This window comes from Podarcis gaigeae (assembly GCF_964106915.1).
Source record: "Podarcis gaigeae genome assembly, chromosome: 3".
NCBI lineage: Eukaryota > Metazoa > Chordata > Lepidosauria > Squamata > Lacertidae > Podarcis > Podarcis gaigeae.
The window spans coordinates 60,172,089-60,191,626 of record NC_139680.1 but is presented as its reverse complement, the minus strand read 5'-3'; the positions used below and the strand labels follow the sequence as shown (position 1 = coordinate 60,191,626).

Here is a 19,538-nt window from a genome sequence, read left to right as displayed (position 1 = left end):
TAATATAATTCTCAAGGGTATGGAGTTGGGGCAGCCGCAACAGTTGAACTGTCTTTCAGGTTGGTTAAATAATAATAATAATAATAATAATAATAATAATAATAATAATAATAATTTTTATTTATATCCCGCCCTCCCCAGCCGAAGCCGGGCTCAGGGTGGCTAACAACACTAAAACAGTGCAACATTATAAAAACATTATAAAAATTAATTAAAATCAAAATTGATGGCAACCATAAACTAAAGTTTTGTAAAGACTGCCAAAGGAGGGAGTCAGGCTGCGCCCTGACCAAAGGCCTGGTGGAACAGCTCTGTCTTGCAGGCCCTGCGGAAAGATGTCAAGTCTTGCAGGGCCCTTGTCTCTTGTGACAGAGCGTTCCACCAGATTGGAGCCGCAGCCGAAAAAGCCCTGGCTCTAGTTGAGGCCAGCCTAACCTCTCTGTGGCCTAGGACCTTCAAGATGTTTTTATTTGAAGACCGTAAGTTTCCCTGTGGGGCATACCAAGAGAGGCGGTCCCGTAGATACGAGGGTCCTAGGCCATATAGGGCTTTGAAGGTTAAAACCAGCACCTTAAACCTGATCCTGTACTCCACCGGGAGCCAGTGCAGCTGGTATAGCACCGGATGAATGTGATCTCGCAGCGAAGACCTCGTAAGGAGTCTCACTGCGGCATTCTGCACCCGCTGGAGTTTCTGGGTCAGTCTCAAGGGCAGCCCCACGTAGAGCGAGTTACAATAATCCTGTCTGGAGGTGACCGTCACGTGGATCACAGTGGCTAGGTCAGGGCGAGAGAGGTAAGGAGCCAACTGCTTAGCTTGGCGGAGATGAAAAAATGCTGCATTTGTTATAGCTGCAATCTGCGCCTCCATGGAGAGGGAGGTATTGAAGATTACACCCAAACTCTTAACGGACGGTGCTGGCACTAATTGCACCCCCGCAAGAGATGGGAGTTGCCCCCTCAATCCCATATCGTCCCGTCCCAGCCAGAGGACCTCTGTCTTCGAAGGATTTAACTTCAACCGGCTCCCACGTAACCATTAGCAGTGTAGATGCTCCTTAAAAGCTTTAGTTTAAATGAAAGGACTATGCCATATTTTCAATGGCAATACCCTGTGCCACAAAGAGGGGAGGTGTGTATTGCCAATACAGTGGTACCTCGGGTTAAGAACTTAATTCGTTTTGGAGGTCCGTTCTTAACCTGAAACTGTTCTTAACCTGAGGTACAAGTTTAGCTAATGGGGCCTCCCACTGCGGCCGTTGCATGACTTCTGTTCTCATCCTGAAGCAAAGTTCTTAACCTGAGGTACTATTTCTGGGTTAGCGGAGTCTGTAACCTGAAGCGTCTGTAACCTGAAGCATCTGTAACCCAAGGTACCACTGTACAGCCTAGAGAGTTAGATGTCACAATGCTACTTGCATGTTTGCACTCCATAACTGTGAAAGCATGTGATAATTTGCATGAGCGAAACAACCACCACAGAGCAAGTGTCACAGCCAAACTTTTAATTACCTCAAGCACAATATTCTCTCCATGTGTACCACTGACATGTTCAATTGTTAGCAATCAAGTGATAACTTGTCAAGTGATAACACACTGAGTGGCGTTTGTGAATTGGCTGTATAAATGTGTGCGGGTGAGTATAGTGTTGAGATGGCAACCTCCATCTCTGACCTATGCTTGCCCATGGTAAGATCTGAAAAGATCCCTGCACATACATGGAATATGCACAGCTCTCTTGATGGGGCTCTTTTCAGACCTTACAGCAAATGATCATAGGTTGCAGAGAGGAGGAGCCTTAAAATCTCAGGGCTGCACTACAAGCAATCATTGTAGCAGTGAAGAAGGACTGAAATTGCCAGTGTGACAGAGCAGCTGTGCAGCAACAGCTTGAGGTTGTTGTGTTGCTCATCTTGGAACAGCATGCAGAAGTGCCTGTATGGATTCAAAGAATACAGAGTGGGTAGGTGGAGCACACCAATAGTGAAACTAGGGGAAATACACTCAGAAGTTAATATAAAACTTGCGTGAGAATTATTTTTCTCTGAAATAAATGTGATGCTGTATTTTACAGTAAATGGACCCATATTCGCACTTTCCTTCTAGATCCTCATTGATTCTTGAATGTTCTTTTCACTCTACTAGCTGTTCATTTCTTAAAAATATGTTGCTGGCACCCTTTCTGTTTTTCTGTATTGCAGACAAATGTCACCTGCACTCCAGCTATCTGGACTGATAACGAACTTTCACTAATTGTAAGAAACGCATGTCAGAAAAGATCCAAAACAACAGTGCAGAGTTGCTTTGTGCTTGTTGGTGCAGCACTTTGGTTTTTTTGATGTTGAGCGATGGTCCAAGCTTTTCGTAAGCTTCTGCAAAGATATTTAGGATAGTTTGGAGGTACACAACCCTGTTTAACACCTGATCCCACTGTGAATGGTTAACTTTGAAAGCCATTCTTATCTGCAATTGTTGCTGTCATATTATCATAGAGGAGCCGAAGGATGTTCACAAATTTATCTGGACAGCCAATTTTCAGAAGGACAGTCCACAGAGCATTACGATTTACAGTGTTGAAGGCATTGGTCAGGTCAATAAATGCCATATACAGGGGTTGGTTTTGCTTCATTAATGGCTGCATAGGGGGTCTCCACCCCCATCATTCTGCCTGAACACTGAGGTCCAGTGCTGAGGGCCTTCTGGTGGTTCCCTCGCTGCGAGAAGCCAAGTTACAGGGAACCAGGCAGAGGGCCTTCTCGGTAGTGGCACCCACCCTGTGGAAAGCCCTCCCACCAGATGTCAAAGAGAAAAACAACTACCAGACTTTTAGAAGACGTCTGAAGGCAGCCCTGTTTAGGGAAGCTTTTAATGTTTAACAGACTATTGTATTTTAATATTTTGTTGGAAACCGTCCAGAGTGGCTGGGGAAACCCAGCAAGATGGGTGGGTATAAATAATAAATTATTATTGTTGCTGCTGCTGCTGCTGTTGTTGTTGTTACCAAAGTGCTTTTGCACTCAGCATCTCCCTGCCTCCCAAATTCCATGCCAGAGCGAGAGCCAAGTACCAAGACGATCTGCGAATGAAGCTCACTCCCCCCGGGCCCTGGGGGGAGCTTGCAAGGACAATTCCCCTCAAATCATCTTTGGTTATCTTCGCTAATGGTCTCCGCTATTGTGGGAGCAGCATATATTAAGGCAGACAGGGAGCAGCATCCATTAAGGCAGTCTGCTCTCTGCGTTTTTCTTGAAGCTGTCGAGCAGTGAAAATCATGTCCACTGTCCCCCTACAAGGTCGAAAACCATTTGGGGATTCAGGAAAAGTAGCCTTGGATATTGTTAGGAGATGGTTTGCTAAGATCATTGCAATAATTTTGCTGGCTGCAGCTAATAAAGAGATGTCTCAATAGTTTCCTCAATCCATTCTATCGCCTTTTTAAAAGAGATTGATAATTTTGCCATCCCTAAAGTCTGCTGGGATCTCCTCTCTCTCCCAGATTTTTTTGAAGAGCTTGTGAAGTTATTGTGCAAGTTCAATTCCGCCCACTTTTAAGACATCGGTATCCCACCAGGTCCGTTGGCTTTGTTGTTTTTCATTTGGTTAATAGCTGTACACAACTCTCCCAGATTTGGAGATACTGCAAACTCATCTCTATTTTGTTGGTGGAATTTGTAAGAGGACCTCTGGGCAGCTACAGGGGAGTTGCGGTTAAGGAGATGCTGGTAATGTTCTTTCCAGTGCAGTGCAATAGCTTATTTATCTTTTAAAAGTGTGGTACCGTCTGTTGAGCGTAGGAGGCATATGCCATGAGATATTGGCCCATAGATGGTCTTTGTGGCTTTAAAGAAACTCTGTGCATCATGAGTGTCGGCTAAGTGCTGGATCTCTTGAGTTTTTTTAATCCACCAGATGCTCTTTAGTTCTCTGGTTCTTCTTTGAACCTCAGCCTTAGCATTGGCATAGGTTTTTGTCTTAGTGGGACAGTTTCTATTTCTTTGCCAGATCTGAAAGGCCTTCCTTTTCTTGTCAATAATGCATTCAATCTCACTGTCATTCTCATCAAACCATTTCGTGGTGTTTGGTATCCAATTGCTTGTTCATGGCTGCAATCATGGATGTTTTTAGCTTGGTCCAGTGTTCCTCGATGTTGTCAGGGAACTCCAAAAGCAGATGGTCCTTAAGAGTTGTTTGGAAGCAATCCCACTTAATAAGACCTTGAAGGGCTTGAGTGTTCATTTTGTGCCTTGGTTTCCTTCCTTGAAGCCTGCATTGAGATATAATCTTGATAGCCATTGTGGAATGTATTAATCAGTGATCTGTCCAGCAGTCGTCAGCACTCTTCATACAGGCCTATTATACCCACAGGTCTCAGGGCAGTTCACAGAATAAAATCAGAATATAAAACCACAAAATACATAATCAAAATAAAAACAACAACAACCCAATAACTACTCCCAACACATTTTAAAAGGGCATAGGGTGCCAATCAAATTTTCTCTTTAAAATCTTCTGAAGATATTCCCTAGTTAGCTAACTATTTCCTTTAGGTTAAAAAAAGAGAGAGGGTGGGTTGTTTATTTAATTAATGCTAAGTATTCATATCTTATGAATTTTATGCTAACTCTCCTAATCTCTTTTTGTTACTCCTATAATGATTTTACATTCTGGGTTATGTTGTTTCTGTATCCGTCTTACTTTAATGTTTTATGACTACTTGTTTCCCATATGATTTGGGGGAGAAATTACCTCTTTCTTTTCCTAATCATGTTTTCACTTGTTCTCGCAAATGACTGCCAGGTTTATAATGAAGGCTGTGTGTGGCTGTGTGTGTGTGCATCTGTTCCTTTTCCTCATGGCCTAGTGTTGGGTTCTCCAGGTCTTTCTTTCTATGAAAAGTGGGCCATCTACTGTTGGTTTCGAGTATGGGCTTTAAATTGATATTAGTACGGCAAGCACAAGGAAAGAATCAGATTGTGTATACAGACACTAAACACGCAGCATACATTATTGAAAGGAATGTGCTGAGCATATTTACTTTTTTTATATATTCCTGCCCCCAGCTCGGTATTTTGTTTTGAAGGAGAATTTAACACTTGCAAATTCAATAGACCCTATGACCTGCCTTTACTAACCTAAAAATATCCAGCTTAAAATAAAGATATTCTGGAAGGCTGTGTCCTAAATCTTCCAGAATGATGTAAAAACTCCTGTGAGAGCTGGCTTTCATTAAGCAAAATTCAGATGGGGCAAATTAGTTGTAATTAACTGTATTTTATATGTTAGTAGATATTGTATCCTATACTTACACTTGAGCACAGATCTATCTCTTATGTGCACTATGTATGTATGTATGTATGTATGTATGTATGTATGTATCATCCTATGAACAAACCTTGAGAATGTAAGAATGGACTTCCCCATTGAAATCAATGAGGAAAGTATTCTAGTCATCTACTGGCTAGAAAAGATAGCTGGATTGGGATATATATTTGCTTTTGCTAATTTTCTCTGGGGAAGTGGCAGGATACAAATCAATCTATCTTCATTTGTATTTTTTTTTTAAAAAAACCTCTCATGGCATAGGGCACAAGAAGGTTTGCTTACAGCTTGATAAAAGTAGTTAATTTTCAATTTATAGCCATTTATCTAGCAGGTTCATCTGTTTCAACATGATTATCAAGTGATTGCTTTAAAAACTGCATCCTAGAATTCTGCAATTTTGACTCGTCTACATCTACTGAGTCATATCTAGACCTATCTAGTGAACTGAGAAAAACATGCCTAATAATGCCAGCGATAACCAGCCAATGTCAATGTAGACATTCTGCCCTTTGCTCGTTATTATGAATCACCTACTTCTGATTTTTGAATTATTAACTGTAAAGGTGATGCCCAGGAAGGAACAGTCCAGCTAGTTTTTCTAATTTCTGTACTAGAGTGTCATAGCTTGTCTTCCGAGTACTTGTTTTGACTTGTATTGGATGTGGTCATGATCAGTGGAAAAAATGACAGTATTCCCCCACTCCCCGCTTGAAAATAATTCAAAGCCTCAGGGGTTTTGTGTGTGCCTGCATGCGTGTCTTAAATATGAAGCAAATGCATCTGTAAGGCTACCAACAACAACAAAAAGACTTTGTTTCAAGTGGAAAATATAAAAAATTGAAGTACTTTTTAAAGACATACAGCTGAAAAGTAAAAGGTAAAAAGGTAAAGGTACAGGACCCTTGGATGGTTAAGTCCAGTCAAAGGTGACTATGGGGTGCAGTGTTCATCTCGCTTCAGGCCGAGGGAGCTGGCATTTGTCCACAAACAGCTTTACAGATCATGTGGTCAGCATGACTAAACCACTTCTGGTGCAACAGGACACTGTGACGAGTGCCAGAGCGCATGGAAATGCCCTTTACCTTCCTGCCATAGCGGTACCTATTTATCTACTTGCACTGATATGCTTTTGAACTGCTAGGTTGGCAGAAACTGGGACAGAGCAATGTGAGCTCACCCCATTGCACGGATTTGAACCGCTGACCTTCCAATCGGCCGCAAGACCAAGAGGCTCAGTGGTTTAGACCACAGCACCACCCGCACACCATAAGCTGAACAGTAAATTTATATTCATTCACATTTTCTCTAAGTGATTTATTGACTTCAAGATTACATAGTACAGTTATTCTGGCCTTGACTGTCATTCAAAGAAATAATTATCACCTTTGGGGCTTGTAGCCTAACTAAAACCATGATCCAAAGAAGGAAATGGCATGGAAGAGAATGCAATTTCTAGCTGAGATACTATTTTGCCTGGGCTACTCAATAGTTCTCACTGCCAAAGAAACAGATGACTATTCTGTTTCAAAAGAAGCTAGACTTCAGTAGGAGAAACTGCTGCAGCTACAACCATATATACAATTCCAGCTGTGTGTATGTTCATGTATATTCGTCTCTGACTTGGGTTATGGCCATTGTGCTTTGACTTTATGAAATTAATTAGTTGATTGACATTCAGGGGTGTTGCTTCCAGGTGGATAAATGCAGCTAGTTTCTTATTTTGTGCTGTAACTGTATTTTTATATCTCTTGTGCTTATCTGTATTATGGTGAATTTTATGCTTTCAGCTGTAATTCATGACTGTTGTAAAATTATGAGAGTAGTCATTTCACCCAAAACACAGCCTAGAAATGTAACAAAGAAATAATGCCAGAACCAGGCACCCTCAATGATATGGGGCATAAAGGAGACAAACTTATTACACTCTGAAGTTAATGGAAGTACTTCACAGAAAAGTGCCTCTGGGTTGCGTATGGGAGCCATTCATGCTGTGATTCATCATGGTTGTGTCATCTTTATTAATAATGATTTTTAAAACTGCAGTTAAAGGGAAGAGATGGTGTTTTACTCCTTGCGCATAAGTGATCAGCCTAGCTGGTTGCACCTTTAAAAGTTTGCTCTCATTTTAAGAGCTCTTCCCTGTAAGAGAATGTGACTAGCACAGTAATCTCTTTAGATCGAGAATGAACTTTTGTAAGTGTGCCAACTTTATACAAGCAAATGTGGCAAATGAAAAATCCCCTTTAACATTGTCACATCCTGGTGGGGGCTGCCAGCTGCTTCCAAGTTCCCATGCGTCTCAGTGCTGGACTATTCACACCCTTATCAATGAATCAACGTTCTGTTCATTGAGCCTAAATGAGCAGAATTATGATGTGCATATTTGGCCAAAGCACCTGACCCTTGGGTGACACGTCCGTCACACACTACGTTTATTCAGGCATCTTATCTAAGAATGTAGGAGTCTGATCTGCCTTATATCAGATCAGACTATTTGTCCATTTATAGTCTAATAGTATACCCTGACTGGCAATGACACTGCAGGGTCTCCAGATAGGTCTTCTGCCTCTCCGGATACCTGATATTTTTAAACAGTGTCCTGCCACCTATCAGGGATTGAATCTGGGGCTTCTGCATGCAAAACACATGCTCTATCGCTAAGTGAGAGGGTCCTTGGTATGTTTCACAGTCAAAAATAGTTTTGTTAAGGCACTTCCATACCTGGATGTTTATTTTGTTTTGCATAGTAAGGGGAAGTAGACCCAACAAGCTTTGGCCTACTTGCCAAGCATTGGACACCACTAGCTTGGCCTGACCCTGTTCTATGGTTTTATAATACTGAGTTGTAGGGTGTCTGCCGTCTCATGTAAGTAGGGCCATAATGATTATGCAGTGCATGTGTAAAGGCACACACACAAATCTAAAGAGCAAGAAAATGGTGATTTGGACATTTGTTTTGGATGACAGGGTTTATTTGTGGGCATTTTGTGTGGCTACTCAAATGCAGAGGCCATGGTGTATACTTTAATTGTTACACATTGGTTGACATCCTCTGATAAGAATTGCCCTATTTATATCAATATAGCTGAAGATATACTAAATATTGGCTATTGGGAGGCAGTCACTGCAACCTATTTTATAGTGACAAGTAACATCGAAATTATTGTAGTCAGCTTACACCAGAATAAATAATGTGGAAATTTGGAAATTACTTGGAAAACCACAGATCTTTTCTCAGTTTCCGTTTTTGGTACAGCCACTTGCATCTCAGAGTTGGGAGACACTCCAGGAAAGCATTCAATGCTAGAGGTCCAGGTGCAGCTGTGGAGGAGGATGAGCTGAAATGAAAGTCACTCCTCCATGCACAAGCAGAAGTACTTTCACTTGTACTGCTAAAGCACCATTTGATCCAAGCAGACCTGGCCCACTGATAAGGCAAGGTGCCCGCCTTGAGCAGTGGAAGCCCAAGAGAGGCTCCTGCCTTGCCTCCACTGCCCGCCCCATCACCTCTGCTGGCAGCGGCAACAGTTTCTGGCAAGATCTTGTGAGGTCTTGCTGGAAGCCAATGCTGCTTCCAGCACTACACAGGCACCATCAACAACACAGGTAAGAGAGGTGTGATGGTGACGCTGCAGTGGGGGGGGGGGCAGGGAGGTAGCAAATTCTGCCCCTGGATCCGAACCCCAGGAAGTATAAGGCACCAGGATATTCAAACTGGCCACCAAGGCAATGGAGCCTGGGCTCTTCACTCCCTATGCCCCTGGGACAACTTTTAGGCTGAAGCCTTAGTGGCAGTGCTACTCATATGGTGGGCAGAACCAGAACTGCATCTCTTCAGTCTAGCCATTACCATGTGCTCTGAGGGACTAACAGGGGCTGGCTGCTTATATATTACTCCTTGCTCAGTTTGAGCAACTGCCAAACCTCTGAGGCTTCATTCCTGTCGCCGGTCATTTGGTTCTCGTCTGTTCAACCTAGCACCCAACCACTAGCACATCTTCAGAGTATGTCTCTCTCTGCCCTGGCCTTTGCCTGCCTGATCCAGTGGCTGATCTCCAGCCTGTCTATGATCACACCTCTGTCCCATCTGATTCATCCCTGTCTTCTCTGGGTTTTATAATTCACATGGCATCCTCAGTGAATGTTGCCCTTTAGAGCATTTCATATGTGGATGAGCTCCAGTGTTAACAGAGAGCTTCACAAACTTTTGATCACCCAAGGCTAGGTTAAAGTTGGAGGCAATTGTTACTCTACACTTCCTGTGTTCCCCGGCAATCTTTTTCACCCTTGAGAATAGTGGGGGTCGGGTATAAAGTTGGAAGGTGGTGGAAAAAATTGCCACCCTCTTGTGTGAATGGAAGACTATATTGGGACCAGAGGTATATAGTGGTGGATGCAAATTTAATTTTCCAAGGTACACTTCAGCCCCATTTGCGGCACATTTCTGTGCCCTGGCACAAAGCTAAGAAATTATCTGCTTGATAGTAACTACCACCTGCCTCTGGTGTTAAATCACTGAGATGGATGGTGAATAATTTGGACTCTGTAAATGTCAAGAAAACGTGCACCCACAAGCTCTGAAAGGAAGGTTGGATGAGCGTAACGCGACGCCTTCCTTCAGTTACCGCTTTCTTCTTAAATTCTCCTACACTGCTTCGTTGTTGATTTGGGATGAGTTGGTAGTCTCCTTGACCCCTCCTGCTAATTCTTTGCTTTCCTCCTCCCCACAGAGTTAAGTGACTTCTCAAATAGTCTCCCTTTTATCATGATGTTTGCAAATGCCTCATCTCCCCCTTTCACTCTCCTCCATCTGCTTAAATGTTGGTCCTTACATCAAAAGCATAATAGCTTTCACTTGTCTACCAGGCCTCTCCTATTTTGGGAGCTGATCTGGAAGTCAGATAGAACCACCAAGCAGGCACAATCTTGCTTTCAATAGCTGTCTGCTCATCTCTTTAAGCCTCTGCAGTCGCTTGAGGAAACTGAAGGCTGCTTTTCATATGTTAAGAAGAAATCATTTCTTGCCATACAGTCTTTGAAATCCCAGTCTACAAAGAACTGTCCATTTTGTGCTGACATTGGCCTGGAATTCCCCTATCAAACACATGTGCTTAACTTTCTCACTGACACACACATCTGGCAAGTGCAACCTAGAAAAGCAGGCTATTTAATTCCAAACATGGCTGTTCTCCATCTTGCTCACAGAATAACACCCACCCAGTTCCTATTGAAGCAAAGAACAGAAATGGTCTTTCCCTACCCCACCCCTCGCTTTTTGGCATATTAAGCTGGCAGAGCTCTTAAATTCCCAGGAGCCTTTATTCTATACCATCAGATTTTCTGTCTTCGCTGCACTTTCTAATACCCTGGGGGCCATCCTGTGTTTTATTTACAATTTCCTTTCAGTGTTTAAAGGATTATATGATCTTTTGCTAGTCTGAGACAGCAGCAGGCTGTTGAGAAGCAGTAAATGGTTTCATTTTCTTGGGAGGAACTTCGTATTGGGACATGTAATATATTGGCCACTATGAAATAGGTTGTATTATATTACTACTAATTCTCAGTTGAACATTATCTCAGAAAGCAGCTCACAGCAATTAAAATGCTGCTGGAAGCAGGAGAATCAAGGAAGGAGCTGGGGGGCCAGGGCTCCCCAAAGTTTCCAATGAAAGGGCCAGTCCCCCTAAAGTTGGTGGACATTGCCATTCAAATAGTGTCTATCTGTGCGTGCTATGTCACGTGATTATGTGGGGCAGGGCTTACCTGGGCCCCCAATATTTTATTCAAGTTGGCACCCCTTTTTGGAAGAAAGGGGTTTTCAACTGGAGCCGAGTCCCGACAGTGAGGACTGGCTTGCTGTAGCCTTCCTTTTCCCTAATGGCCTCAACTGATATAGCTGCTGCAGGAAGGCAAACAGAGAGGGCAGAAATAGCTGACGAGACTGAAAAAGATTCACTGTCAGGATCCTATGACAATGAACACCAGCAGAAACTCCTGAAGAGGGGAAGAAAAACTCCAGGGCAACCGCCAGAGGGGAAATGTGCCACATGGTCTGTTTCAAGGAATCGATTCTCATAACACATTTATTTAAAAGAGTCTATGTCCCATTTGTTGACTTCTCTCAGATCAAGTTCTGAGGCCTGAGGAACTGGCTGTCCACAAAAACAGGTGCACGATCCAAATCAGGCAGGAGGTCAAGTTCCAGGGCAGCAAATGAGGTTCTCAAAGCAGCCCAAGGCAGGTGTGTGTTCAAGGTCAGGAAAAAGGTCAAGCTCCAAGGCAGCAACAGAGAGTCACTCAGGCCAGAAGCAGGTTCAAAGACAGGTAGTGGTCACCATGATCAAAAGGAGCAAACAGGAGAACATAGCAGGAACTGGGCAGAGTCCCCACATTGCGTTGCTAAGGCTGAGGAACAAGACCAGACTCTTCTAGGACCTGTTGCCCCTTGAACCAGCCAACTGGAGGCTCAAGCAGGCTGGTACCGCAGCCTAGACGGTATCATTCAAGCTCAGTCTACCAGGTTTGCCATAGAAACAATGCAGGTAGCATAGGTGGTAGAGCACCAGTGTCTTTCTGCTGTGAAACCCCCACCCCAGTACCTTACACAGGAGCTACAGACTGAAAGAAAGAGGTAAGCTCAGATGCTCATTTCGTATGCTTCTTCTTTATAGAGAAGACTTACTTTGAAACTTTACACTAGAGATGGGGAACCTGTGGCCCTCCAGATGTTGTTGGATTAAAATTCCCATCATCCCGGGCCAATGGCCATGTTAGCTGGGGCTGATGGGAGATGAGGCGCAACAACATCTGGAGGGCCACAAGTCCATCACCTGTGCTTTATGCCCTAGAAATCATTCCCCATTTTTCCAACCAAGAGCATGTGTTAGGATAAAGGTAGCAGAACTTGGACTGTGCAGAGATTCCCCCCACCTTTGTCTCTGCCAAAAACTTCATGTAAAGTACTAAAGAACTTTTCAATCTGTCTGAACATTGCTCAACACCTTTTCCCTACAACAGATGTCATGCTGGTATGTGGCTGCATAATGTTAGAGGTTCTTTTTGTTAAATATCACACAGTCAACACACTGATTTATGTCAAGGAACATCAACAGGGGGAAGTGATACCTCGTTCTCCTCATACTGAAAAAGTGAAACCTGTAAGACAGACTTGAATCCAGGCAAGGCAGTGGGAGGGATTACAATTGCAGACGATATCAGTGCTTAGGAAGTCACACTTTCCCCTTCTAGTTGAATAATATATAATAAAAGCATTTTTTAAAAGTTACAGCTGCCTATGGATTAAAGGTTTACTAAAAGTCTGATAGAAGAAGGCAAGAGACAATGATAAGGATATACATTGTTCTATAATCAACACTATTTTGTGTACATTCTAAAAATTAATAAAAAATGCTTTGTTCTATTTGGAATTTATTTTAATAAACTTATCGCTTGTGCAATAGATGCCCCAGACAGATCACATCTTTTGTCTTCGCGTGGTACAAGAAAGATATCTGTTTAAGGTATAAAGATGTTGCTGTCTCTGCACTGGGATTTGGAATAAAATGCTCCAAGATTTTTTTGTTTCGACAGTCAAAATACTAAGTTGGATCTTTGTTCTGCTTCCAAGTGTGGTTGGTTTTATATTCCTGATTTTGTACTCTGATCTTATGGTGCTTCCAGACTATTGCTCTTATTTCTCAGGTCTTAGATTAATGCCTTTTGTTCTCCATCCTACTGAATGCCCAAACTGCCCAGAAGCACTAAAGGCCTGAAGTTTTTCTTTTCTGAACAAGAAGCCCCAAGCGCTTTAGCCTTTTGCTGTACAAAAGAGACTCCAACCTCTGTAATATTTTAGTAGCTCAGGTCCTTTCTGAATCTACTTTGAGCAACCTTGACCCAAACATTATTTCATAAACAAAAAAGAATGAGTTTATCAGCTTTGTGCATTCTAGCTTACTATCTGAATCGTGGCACACCAACAAGCAAGCTGAAACAAAGGGGAGAGAAAGCCTGTGTCGAGAGTATAGTTTGGTGGGTGTGGTAATTGTTAAGAATATCAACAAAAATGTCACATTTGAGAGGCAGACAATAAATCACAGACTGAGGCCAGCAGAAAAGAATCGGAAAGAGGTGGAAGCAATTTTCAATGTTTGTCTAAACGCAAAACAGTCTAATCATGTTAAGACCTGAACTAGTGGGAAACTACAGTTTTGTGGTGTAGGACTTTTTTTTAATTGTTACACAGTAACAAAAAGGAGGGCTTTTGCGGTTTTGGGGCTTTTTTTTGTATTTTGTTTTTAAAAGGGAAAGTGTTCCAAAGTGTTCCAGCAAGTTTTGGTACAGGAAGCAAATTCTATGCCAAATTAGCACTAATATCTAGATTTTACAGGTGTGCATTCTCCCTTTCCCTGCCTCTTGAGCTGGGAAATCCCCTTACTGTATATTGTTTTTATATAAAATAAAATAAAATATAGTATTGTCTTTCCCCTTGCTTATTGCCCCAGAAGTGAAGATGAGTCTCCACAGAATTTAGACAATGTTAACTGGGTCAAACTAATTTGGGTTTTGCAGTCTGGCATGCTACTAGTAGAGAAACCATGTCCAAACATTCAGAGCTAACCACAAGTAGCCACAGCCCTGGCCAGCTTGAACCAAGTTGCAATGGGCATCCTTTTCACAATCATTGCCCTGCCCCCCAGTTCAAAGTGCCAATGACATACATGCTTTGTATATTGATGTTCATTAATTTCCTTTATGATCATAGAATCATGGAACTGTAGAATTGGAAGGGAAGGGACCCCAAGGATCATCTAGTCCAATCCACTGCAATGCAGCTGTCCCATATGGGGATCGAACCTGCAACCTTGGTGTTATCAGCACTACACTCTAACCAACTGAGCTATTCAGGCACAGATATTTTGCTTCCACATCTGCAGTTCTTTAACGGACATTTCTTTTGTGACCTTGATTGTTCATTTCACATGAACTTTAAATTCCTGATTCTGACATTTGAAGGCATTCTCTCTCCTTCATAGTTAGAAACATTGCACAAATCCAAATGGTGCAGCTCAAACGCTGAAATCCTCTAAACGTATGCTTGTGGCTATACCCAGGAGTACTCGTACATGACTATAAAGTCCATGCCTCCATAACCTACAGTAAGAGCCATGACCATCTAAGGACAAGTCAGCAATGCTGCCCCTCTATCAACCCTTCATCCTTTGACATCTGTCTACAGATAGAGAATTTCACTGTCCATCACAAAGCTGATATCATCTGTCTTGAGGAAACACATGGTGGTTGTTTTCCTTTCAGGCAAGCTGAAGATAAGTAGCTTCAATACAGAAGTTGCTACATGAAACACTGTGGCAAAACTATGTATTGATGTCTTGAAGGATCTTTTTCTTATTGGCCTTCATTGTTGTTTAGTCGTTTAGTCGTGTCCAACTCTTCGTGACCCCATGGACCAGAGCACGCCAGGCACTCCGGTCTTCTAGTGCCTCCCGCAGTTTGGTCAAACTCATGCTGGTAGCTTCGAGAACGCTGTCCAACCATCTCGTCCTCTGTCGTCCCCTTCTCCTTGTGCCCTCAATCTTTCCCAACATCAGGGTCTTTTCCAGGGAGGTTTCTCTTCTCATGAGGTGGCCAAAGTACTGGAGCCTCAGCTTCACAATCTGTCCTTCCAGTGAGCACTCAGGGCTGATTTCCTTTAGAATGGATAGGTTTGATTTTCTTGCAGTCCATGGGACTCTCAAGAGTCTCCTCCAGCACCGTAATTCAAAAGCATCAATTCTTCGGCGATCAACCTTCTTTATTGTCCAGCTCTCATTTCCATGGTTTTCACTGGGAAAACCATAGCTTTAACTATGCGGACCTTGGTCGGCAAGGTGATGTCTCTGCTTTTTATAAATGTTGGGTAAATTGGCTTTGCCGATGTTTTTTCACCCTTCTAACTAGTGGTTGAATTTTGAAGTAGTCCATTTCCCACCCACCTTCCCATAGATCTATGGTGTGGACAACATAGATTGAGTGCCATATTTCTCCACATTTCATGGGCACAGGGTGAGGGAGACTGCTTGGTTCTCAGCAACAAATGTCCAATAACAAGTAATCTCTTTCTTATGATTTCAACTAACTTTCCTTAGTTGGAAAATATACAAATTACTTTAGGCACACCCTAGAAACTTTAATTTCCTTTGCTATTGCATCATTAAGCTTAGCTCTTCAACAACAGGGTTTTTTTGCCCTCAACTGCTCAAGGGCTCCTCCAAATGACCTGTTTATTGAGCATTCATTCCATAGGAGCCAACTCCTAGGGGCCAGGGGTCTTTGTCCTCCCCATAAAATATTTGATGGGTTGCCCCCCCCATTGCCATTCAAATGATGTCCGTGCACCATGTCATGTGATTGATTATCCAGGACAGGGCTTACTTGCCCCCCCCCCCCAATATTTTATTCAAGTTGGCACCCCTGATTCATTCTGATTTGTTTTCAGGGCTGTTATAAGACAACGAGCATTGTTTCTGATTTGCTTGCAGGGTATTAACAAATATTCCTTTTAATCATTCATTCATCCCACACTTTTCTATGCATTTCCCCATCACTTCCCAATGAAGAAAAAAATCCACTTTTTGAGAAAATGAATTTGTTGCATTAGGGTGGCAGATCACATTAATCTACTTTTATCACACAAACCTATTGAATCCCTCCTACAAAATACTGACAAACTGAAGGCACCCCAAATCAAAGGTAACTCTAATCCAAAGAAGGAATGTGTATACCTCCCCCCCCCCCCCGGGAATTAAGCTCACAGAAGGTGAAGCTACAGAACCTCCAAATTATTCTTTATCTTCCCAAATTTAAAAAGCAGTTTATGAACATCTTTTAAAAGCAGGATGCTACTTGTATTTGCAAATTATGACCCCAACATCTCTCTGCCTGCTTTTTATACAGTGGAAGAAAAGAGGGTGGTTGTTTATCTTCTGCTGAACATTTTAAAGTTTTAATAAATCTGATAATTCCATGCCTTCTTTTAAGCCATCCCCTATGAAAGAACTTAATGTATTTCTTTAAATTGGGGTTTAATTATTATTTTTACTCTTAACCATCAGGTAAATGATTAAACATGAAATGGCAAAATGAACAACTAGAACACGCCTAGGGCAACGAACAGAATTTTAACATGTTGCATTTTAATTTCCATCTGTCAGTGACTGTCAGTGATGAATGAAGCAACAGGTATAAGTATCATATTAATATTATAATGCGATTAGTTAATGATGGCCAATTGATTCAGTGAGGATTTGCAAAGGGTGGATTCATACATACAGTCCATCAACCCATGGAACCGATATTGCTCTATGAAGTACATCCTAACATATATACAGGTACACTTCTGAATGGTCAGTATGCACCTTTTTTCTATAACATGCATATAGAAGCACAAAATGGTCCATGCTAGATCAGGTCCAGTCAATTACCACCCATGCTGCTGCTCCACAACTGCCCCTTATTCTAGACACCCCCAAAGCCTTCCTGGTTAGTTATCATTGATGGAATAATGCTCTGTGAATTATTCTAATCCCCTTTTAAAGCCATCTAAGCCAGCAAACATGACCACATTTGTGGCAGCATTTTCCTAAAGTAATTGTGCATTAATGTAAAGAAGTCCTATGTTTTGTCTGCCCTGACTCTCCAGCTAATAAACTTCACTGGATGATCCAGGTTCTCGTCTTATATGAGAGGAGGAAAATATGAGATATGGCAGAAAGAGAAGAGGTTTCAATTTTGAAGATGAGCCCAGATTTTTAATTAACTTTTCCTCATAGCCAGAATTCTGTGATCATTTTCTTACTGATGTAGATATAGTGGCCTGGTGACAATCCAGTGTCTAATTTTGAAAGTGACAGATGCCACGGCTTAATGATGTATATGCCCGGAAAGCCTTAGCACTGATCTCAGGTGTGCTCACTGTCATACCAATGAGAGAACGGTGAGCATCAGCACATGCTCAGAGGCATTTTCTACTTACTACTTCACATGTTCCATACTGCACCTTGAGAAGCTTAGCTGGCAGAGAAAGGAATCACAGTCAATGTCCATAATTTTTCAGTGGCCAATTTCTTCCTTATGTGGTTCAAACTCTATCTCTTCATCGAGTATGAAGACTGCGTGAGAGATGACCTGATTCTCTTCATAATCGGACTATACAATGAATGCTGAAAGAAAAATAACCATGTCATCTCACAGAAGCCTACTAAAATCATAGAATCGTAGAGCTGGAAGGAACCCCAAGGGTCATCTAGTCCAACCCCCTTCAATGCAGGAATTCCTGACAGATGGCTATCCAACCACTATTTAGAAACCTCCAATGAAGGAGACTCTACTACCTTCTGAGGCAGAACTCTCTTCCTAATGCTTGGAATCTCTTTTATTGCAAATTGAATCTATTAAATGGCTTTTAACACATACACCTGCCTCTTATTGAAACCACACTCCGCATTACTTGGTAATATACAATCTTAGTTTATAATTTATTTCTCAATGGCAAGTTGAAAGGTCAGTCAAAGTTGATCTAGGTCACAATCTAGCCAAAGCTCAGCACTTTTATGTCCTATTGGAAATAAATTTGCTTCACTTCTGTGAAAAGCAGTGGGACTTTGAGGCTACAATTCTGTATACACTCTTACAGGGAGTAAGGCACATTGCTTTCAGTGGGGCTTACTTTAAACACATCTAAGATTCTGCTCCGAAGCACTTTGACTGGATCGTGCCCTTTGTGTTTATAGATAGCACATTAGAGATATCTTCAGAAAAAATTACTTTCCTTTTCCCCTTATATCTGATGAAAACTGCACTTGCTTCGGATGGAACAATGATCTTAATCTCATCACCATTCACTTCAACTCCCACATCTTTTGAAACTGTATCTCTGGAAGTTTCTTTTACAATAAATTAACTGCATTTAAACTTTCATGCTTCCTGTCCTCTAGTTTAGGCCTTAGTTATCTGAACCAAGATTCTTGATTACCACACTATTATCTGAATGCTATTTTCATAGCTTGGGGGTAGATGATTTGCTGTGCATGCAGAAGGTCCCTGGCTTAGTCCTTGGAATTCCCAATTCAAGGGATTGCCAGTTGGTCACAGGCATAGGCACCAAATCCTAGGGGCCAGGTCCCTTCACTCCCCCCCACCCCATAAAATATTTGAGAGAGCCAACCCCTCTCCCTAAGTTGATGAGCGCTGCTGCCTTCTTTCTTCGCCATGTTTGGACTTTGTTTTCCAGCAAGCCCTGTAACGAACTTGTAAAAGGGTTGTTGGATGAAAAGAGAACTGGAATTGGGCAAACACCTCCAAAAATGTTCCTTGCGATTGAAGCTAGAAGGGGCATCTGCACAGGGGGGCTGAGGAAAGACCGGAGAAAATCCAGGCACCTAAGCTTTCCAAACAAGAGGAGGAAACTGAGATTTGTGTTCTCTGGCTACTTCTGCCCACCCCCGATTTTCTTCAAGGTGGTGACCCTGGTCCCAGGGCTGCTGGACCAACAAGGTGACTCAGTACAAGGCAGGTTCATATGTAAAACTTAAACCAGGGGTGAGGAATCAATGCCTTTCCGATGCTGCTGGACTACAGCTTGCATAATACCTGACCATTGGCCATGCTGAGGCTGATAGGAACTGGAGTCCAACAACATCTGGAGGATCCCCATTCTTGACTTACGCAGTTCTTCCTTTATTCCTGTCCGGAAATATATAAGTGGTATTTTTGTCGTTTCTTTTAGCAAGTTGTAAAAGGAAAGAAGCATTGCTTTTCTGGTTTACATAATAGGATCTTTTTTGTTTTCTGAAAAACCCCACTCCTACTAATTAGACAGCACTTTATATGTTATTGACATTATATTCCACAGTAAATTGTACTGACATATATTTGGCCTACAGTCAGAGGATGTTATCAAACGCCCATGGAAAGAAAGACGTGCTCATTGATTTATGTTCTTTCCATCATGGCCTAAACTGTCATCTCTACAAACCTGATTTGTGTGGTTTCTTTCTTTTCTTTTTCTTTTGTGAATTGTGTTATCAGTGACTGTATCAAAAGCAAAGCACGGGTCAATCACTTGAAAGTTAGAGAATAGTCACCAGCATCTTTCCATTCCTATGTGGAGAGGCCTGCACAGGACCCTCTCCAGGGTGGGCTGCCTGTTTTGCTATCCTC

General features: G+C 42.2%; 1 long non-coding RNA gene across 1 annotated transcript in view; it reads right to left on the bottom strand.

Annotated features, from left to right (window-relative positions):
- Positions 1-2,823: 2,823 nt before the first annotated feature.
- Positions 2,824-19,538, bottom strand: part of LOC310841150 — a 32,915-nt gene continuing 16,200 nt past the window's right edge. Inside the window, exon 2 of the long non-coding RNA XR_014562386.1 lies at positions 2,824-8,642. This is a non-coding gene — a long non-coding RNA (uncharacterized lncRNA). The remainder of the gene's footprint in view (positions 8,643-19,538) is intronic.